This window comes from Dasypus novemcinctus (assembly GCF_030445035.2).
Source record: "Dasypus novemcinctus isolate mDasNov1 chromosome 12 unlocalized genomic scaffold, mDasNov1.1.hap2 SUPER_12_unloc_1, whole genome shotgun sequence".
Lineage (NCBI taxonomy): Eukaryota > Metazoa > Chordata > Mammalia > Cingulata > Dasypodidae > Dasypus > Dasypus novemcinctus.
The window spans coordinates 1,977,300-1,984,289 of record NW_026688129.1 but is presented as its reverse complement, the minus strand read 5'-3'; the positions used below and the strand labels follow the sequence as shown (position 1 = coordinate 1,984,289).

At 40.6% G+C, this 6,990-nt stretch overlaps 1 long non-coding RNA gene across 1 annotated transcript in view; it reads left to right on the top strand.

The window, feature by feature from the left end:
• Positions 1-2,134: 2,134 nt before the first annotated feature.
• The window catches only part of LOC131277394 (uncharacterized), a 52,342-nt gene continuing 47,486 nt past the window's right edge, over positions 2,135-6,990 (top strand). Inside the window, exons 1-3 of the long non-coding RNA XR_009184570.2 lie at positions 2,135-2,361; positions 2,823-2,918; positions 3,539-3,711. This is a non-coding gene — a long non-coding RNA (uncharacterized lncRNA). The remainder of the gene's footprint in view (positions 2,362-2,822; positions 2,919-3,538; positions 3,712-6,990) is intronic.

Sequence of the window (6,990 nt, the reverse complement as noted above, 5' to 3'; positions counted from 1 at the left end):
CTACCAGGAGCAGTCACCCAGCTGGCCTTAAAGGAGCCTGGCTGCAGAGGACGCCTCTGTGCTTACTGTTCTCGGCCTCTTAGAAGAGTTGGTCCCGTTGTAGGGAAGCAGCTCAGGGCTGTGGAGCCGCTGCTCTCACTCAGGACAGATGGCTGGACCTTCTCAGCCCACCCCCTTCTCTTGTCCCCTGCACTTCCCCCTGCACTTCTGAAGGTGGTTTTCACAGGGTTGCCTCCTGGAAGGGGAGCCAGGCAGGGCTGCTGGGGCCCTGTCACTTCCATGCAGATGACCACGCTGTTCTCCTAGTGCCCTGTCACTCAGCAGATCCTAAGTGTGACGAGGAAGAATACAGTGCTACTCTCAGTGGTTTTATAAGAAAACCGTAGCAATGAAATCTTTAGATGAGGATTAGCAGTCCTTTTTGTTTTTTTTTAACAAATTAATTTTATTGATACATGTATGTTTTAACAATTCAGTTTTATTGATATTAAGAAAGCCTACAAGTCATTCAAAGTGTACAATGCATGGTATTTAGTATAATTACATGGATGTGCATTCATTACCTTGGTCATCATTAGAATATTTTCATTATTTCAATAATAAGAAAAATAAACTAATGAGAAAATTCTTCACACCCTCTGTTTGCCTGCTGGATATAACTTCCCTTTCTGGCAGCTCCAGCACAATTATTGATGTATTAAGCAGTTTTATTGAGATATATTCACAACGATATGAACTGTCCAAAGCGTGCCATCAGTGGCTTTTAGTATAATCACAGTGTGGTGCATTCATCGTTATAAAAATTTTTAGAATCTTTTTCAGTACTTTAAAAGGAAAATCTCAAGCCCCTTAGCAGTCATTCCCCAGCCCTATATAACCACTAACCTAACTTCATCTTTATAAACTGATTTACATTTTATATCAGTGGAATCATGCAGTATGTAGTACTTAGAGTCAGGTTTCTTTCCCTTAACATAAGGGACATATTAATATTTTGTAGTGTTAACATACATTTGTTCAATTTCAAAAATTACACTGATATATGCAGTTTTATCCATATTCATATTTCACACGTGATCTTTCCTATGCTAAGAAAGAACCTTTTGGTTACTCTATCTCTTTTGTTACCTCTGTTTCTTGAGCAACAGATCACATTTTAAAGTCTCCAAACTCAACTCTTCGGTGTAACCTCATCTATTTTCTTTTTCTTTTGTGCATTTAATAATTGAATATATAAACAATTTAAAGAAAAGAAAACACTTGAATAAAAACAATACAATTATAAATTGAATATATTGGGTATCTGATAAGTTTTTTCCAATCCTACATTATATTACACGATACGTTTGGTTCATAGTCAACACAACCATATAGTATTTGATCTTTTGTGTCTGGCTTGCTTCCCTCAGCATAATGTCCCCTAGATTCAGCCATGGTGTCATGCGCTTTATGACTTCATTTCTTTTTACTGCTGCATAATGTTCCTTCATGTGAATACACCGCAGTACGTTTATCCATTCATCAACGGATGGACACCCGGGGTGTTCCCAACTTCCGGCGATAGCGAATGATACTGCTTTGAACATGGGTGTGCTGATGTCCGTTTGTGTCCCTGCTATCAGGGCTGTATACCCAGTAGTGATGTTGCAGTGTCATGTGGCAAGTTTATCTTTAACTGCTTTAGTAACTGCCAAACAGTCCTCCACAGGAGCTGTACCACTGTGCTTTCCCACCCACAGTGAGTTAGCGTTCCTGTGTCTCCACGTCCTCTCCAGCACTGTGGTTCTCTGTCTGTGGCAGGATCACTGGAGTGGGATGTCAGGGACGGGATAACGTGGGAGGAAGCCCACCTCGCGTCCATATAAGGCCCATAAATGTACGTTCGTGGGGCATCGCCTCGGTGGATGGAGGTTCAGACGGTAACCGAAGGAATGTCAAATTCCCATCCTGGGGAGCTCTGCCACGTTCTCTAAGACGTCAGCAAGATTCCCCCTAGAGTACAGGGACAATGACTAGTGGAGGAAGATGGTCTCCTGATGGACACTTGATATTGATGACTGTGTGTGCTTATGAACCTTCACACTCGAAATTGAAACTTAGCCTTCTGTTACAGGGTGCCTAAGAGTTGCCTCCTGGGAGCCTCCTCGTTCCTCACGTGCGGCCTCTCTCTAAGCCAAACTCAGCCTATAAATACATTGTCTGTCCCCCAGTGTGGGATATGACTCCAGGGTATGAGACTCCCTGGCACCGAGGGATTACTACCAAGTACCAACTAGCAATGCCACTGGAAAAAGACCTCGACCAAAATGAGGAAAAGATAAAAGAGAAATCAGTTGAGGTGCTAAGAGTCTGCAAAGGGAGGTGAGCCCAGAGGTTATCCCAGGGTTGATGCTTATGCATGTCTCAGCAGGGTCTCTCACTGCCAAAGTCGATGCTACCCCAGAGAGCTGGTGTCCTGAGTGTTCTGAAACATCCAGGCGCTGGAGCCAGGCAGACAGCTCAGGAGTTTGGTGCCCTGCCAGTGGTCCCTACTTTGGAATTTATGGTCCCGCCGAGTGCACTGACTTGGGCCCAGTTGCTTCCCCACACGTGGCTCTTCTGTCCTTCTATTTATGTCTGTAATTAGCACTGAAGTTAGTCCTGTAGAGGCCTGCGTGTCCTCCAGGTAGGTTGTAGACAGGCCTTGGTGGGCTGCTTCCAAGGGCAGCGTGGTGGGGAGGTGCCTGAGATTAGATAGGTAGAGGTGCAGGTCTGTTGATGGATGCAGCGCCTTTTGTTATCCATGCTCCAGCTCATAGACGTGTGTGTTTTTTTTCCTCCAGTTTTGGCTGCCGTACAGTTGCTCTAGGAATCATTGCACGGATACAGTTTCGTTTGTTTAGGAAAGACTTTTTGGAGTGGAGTCAGGATGAATTACGGTAAGTTCACATTTTTAAGAAACTGACAAAATGTTTCCCAAAGTGGCAGCACCGTTTTGCATTCTCACCGGAAATGTGTGAGGATTCCAGTTTTTCCACATTTTCTTTAACGGTTGGCATTACGTCTCTTGATTTTAGCCATTTTATTATCTATAGCAGATTTTAGCATGCATTTCCCTAGTGATGAAAAGGATCATACGTTTCTCCTTTGGTAAATGTGTATTCTCGTATTTCTCCCATTTTTAAGTGCTGTTTGCCTTTGTTTTAAAGAAGCATACAGTTCATCCACAGTGCACAATCGGTGGTATTTGGCACAATCACAAAGTCATGAGTTGATCCCCTCAGTCATCATTAGAGCATTTTCGTTAGTTCAATAATAATAATAAATGAAAAAAACAACTAGTAAAATACATCACCTCTTGATCTCTCTGTGCTTCCCCTGCTGTCCGCAGATCCCATTTCTAGGTATTTTTGCACAAATACTTTTTTTCCCTCTATACGTTGATTTATAGTGACATCTTACGTAGATGGAATCATACGTTATGTTACACAGTGCAATTAGGTGAGAGTAGTGCAAGCCTCCTGTATTTGTCCCGTTGTGTCTGGCTTGCTTCACTCAGCATCCCGTCCTCCAGTTCATCCATGTTGTCATCGGGTTCACGACTTGACTTCTTCACACCCCGGCACGATGTTCCTCCGTGTGAATACAGCACAGTGTGTTTCTCCAGTCACCGGCTGATGGACACCCGGGCTGTTTCCGGCTTCTGGCAGTTGGGATAACGGCACTCTGAAGGTAGGTGTGCAGGTGTCTGACATGTCAGTGCTCTCAGTTCTCCTGGGAATATGCCCAGTAGTGCTGTTGCAGGGTCCCGTGGCAAGTCTATATTCAGCTTCTTTAGGAACTGCCCGACAGTCCTCCACCGTGGCTGTGGCCTTCTGCATTCCCACCAACAGTGAATAAGTGTTCCTGTCTTTCCTCATCCTCTCCAACACTTGCACTTCTCTGACTTTTTCATAGTGGCTATTCTGATAGCTGTGAAATCACATCTCATTTTGATTTGCGTTTCTCTAATCATTAATGATGTTGAATATTTTTTCATGTGTTTTTTGCCATTTGTATTTCTTCTTTGGACAAATGTCTATTCATGTCTTTTGCCCATTTTTCTATTGGGTCGTTTGTCTTTTTATTGTTGAGTTGTTACATCTCTCTCTATATCTTGTACATTAATCCCTAATTGGACATGTGGTGTCTAAGTGTTTTCTCCCATTGAATTGGCTGCCTTTTCCCCCGTTTGATAAAGTCCTGGGAGGTGCAAAAGTGTTTAATTTTCAGAAAGTCCCATTTATTTAATTTTTCTTTTGTCGTTTGTGCTTTGGGAGTAAGGTCCAAGAAACCACCACATACTACAAGGTCTTTAAGACATTTCTCTACATTTTCTACTAGTAGTTTTATGGCCCTTTTTTTTTTTTTTACAGAAACAATAAATGTATAATAGTTGTGAACTTAAAAAACATGTAACATCTCACTCTACCACCAGTAACTTGTATTGTTTTTAAACCTTTTAAACTAATGATTAAAGAACATTGTCAAAATATTACTACTAAACAAAGTATTTTTCCTCTAACCAATACAATTATTATCTTTATATCATTTATATATGAACATACATAAAAAAGTCTATAGCAAAAGTTGCGAACTTACAAAGCAAACATGCATAACGTCATGCAGGGGTCCCATACATCAACCCTCCACCAAAACCTTGTATTGTCATGGGACGTTTGCTGCAAACTATGAAAGAACACTGTCAAAATCTTACCACTAATCATAGTTCTTATCTTACATTTGGTGTGTTTTTTGGCCAAACCGCCCTATTATTTTTTAAATATGTATATTTTTATGACAAAAGTTGTAAACTTATCAAACAATTATGCACATGTGCAGAAATCTGATTATTGTCATGTCCATAGCGTACATTTGGCTCACTTTTCCATACTGCCTCAGTATCAACACAGTACATCTTTTGCATAGATGCAAGAATAGTATATTATGACTACTAACCACAGTCCATAGGTCCCTCCAGCTGTATTATTCCCATGCTTCGCCACATTCCCAACACCTGCCCTGGTAATATACATTTGTTGTAGCTCACAAAGGACACTCGTGCATCTGTGCCATCAACCACAATTCTCACCCACCTCTTGGTTTACCGTGCTATCCAGTTCCTAGATCATTCCCAAGCATTCCGTCAATTGGCATTTACATAACTAGACTACGATTTTCAGTCACATCCCCATTTATAAAGTAGCTGTTACTCACTGTGTGTTACCATCCACTCTATACATTTCCCCAATTTTACAGCACAGCTAACTAAAACTTCTACATACATTAAACATCAGTAGTCCACTCAGTTCCCCTCTTTTCTCCTTCAAGAATCCACCCCCTACCACTCGGTCTTGAAGATATTTTCCAATAATTTCTTCTAGAAGTTTTACGGTTCTTGTTTTCATTTTTAGTTTTTTGATCCATTTTGAGTTAATTTTTGGATAAGGTGTGAGATAGGTGTCCTCTTTTCCTTCTTTCAGCTATGGATGTCCAATTCTTTCAGCACCATTTGTTGAATGGATTGTTCTGCCCAAGCTGTGTGAGTTTGACAGGCTAGTCAACAATCACTTGACCATACCTGTGAGGGTCTGTTTGTGAACCAGAAATTTGGTTCCACTGGTCTATTGTGTCTGTCTTTAGGCCAGTACCACGCTGTTTTTACCACTATAGGTAGGTATTATGATTTAAAGTCTGGAGATGAGGGTTTGCTTTTCCTTTTTATGGTGTTTCTGGCTATTCAAGACTCCTTTCCCTTCCAAATAAATTTAATGATTGTGTTTTCAGTTTTTTCTTTAATGCTGGTGGAATTTTTATCAGGATTGCATTAACTCTGTATATCAATTTGAGTAGAACTGGTATCTTAATGATATTTAGCCTTCTAATCCATGAGCATGGAGTGTGCTTCCAGTTATTTAGGTCTTTTTTAATTTGTTTTAACACTGAGGTGCAGTTTTCTGAATACAAGTGCTTTCCATCATTGGTTAAGTTTATTCCTATTTGAGTTTTATCTGTCGTATTATTTTCCCCACTTTTTTGACACTCTTGGTTACTCTTTTTGATATAATCTTCATTTCTAGACTTTCTTCCAGGCCTCTCTCTCCTGTCTTTCTTTTGCACACCCTTTAGTATCTCCTGAAATTCTAGTCTCTTGCTTAGAAATTCTATCAGTTTCTGTTTATCTGTGAATATTCTAATTTCACCCTCATTTTTGAAAGGCAGTCTTGCTGGATATAAGATTCTTGGCTGGAAGTTTTTCTCTTGTAATATCTTTAATATATCGGACCACTGTCTTCTTGCCTCCATGGTTTCTGGTGAGAAATCCGTACTTAACCTTACTGAATATCCCTTATATGTTATGCATTGGTTTTCTCTTGCTGCTCTCAGAATTCTCTGTCTTTGGCCTTTGACGTTCTGATGAGTATGTGTCGGAGTCGGTCTATTCGGATTTTCTCGGATGGGAGTATGTTGTACTTCCTGGACAGCGATACCTATTTTCTTCAACAGGGTTGGGAACTTTTCTACCATTATTTCTTTAAATAGTCCTTCTGCCCCTTTTCCCTTCTCTTCTCCTTCTGGGACACCCATGACACATATGTTTGCATGCCTTTTGCTGTCATTTAGTTCCCTGAGACCTTTTACAATTTTTTTCCATTCTTTTCTTCAACTCTTCTTTTGTAAGTTCACTTTCAGAGGCCATTTCTTCAAGCTCACCAATCCTTTCTTCTGCCTCCTCAAACCTGCTATTATATGATTCCAGTGTTTTTTTTAATTTCATGAGTTGCACCTTCTTCATTCCCATAAGATCTGCTATTTTTCTATGTCTGCTTTCAAAGTCTTCTTTGTGCTCCTCCAATGTCGTCTTAATATCCTTAATCTCTTTAGCCATCTCATTGAATTTATTAAGGGGATTTGTTTGAACATGTATAATTAGTTGTCTCAACTCCTTTATGTCATCTGGAGGCTTATCTT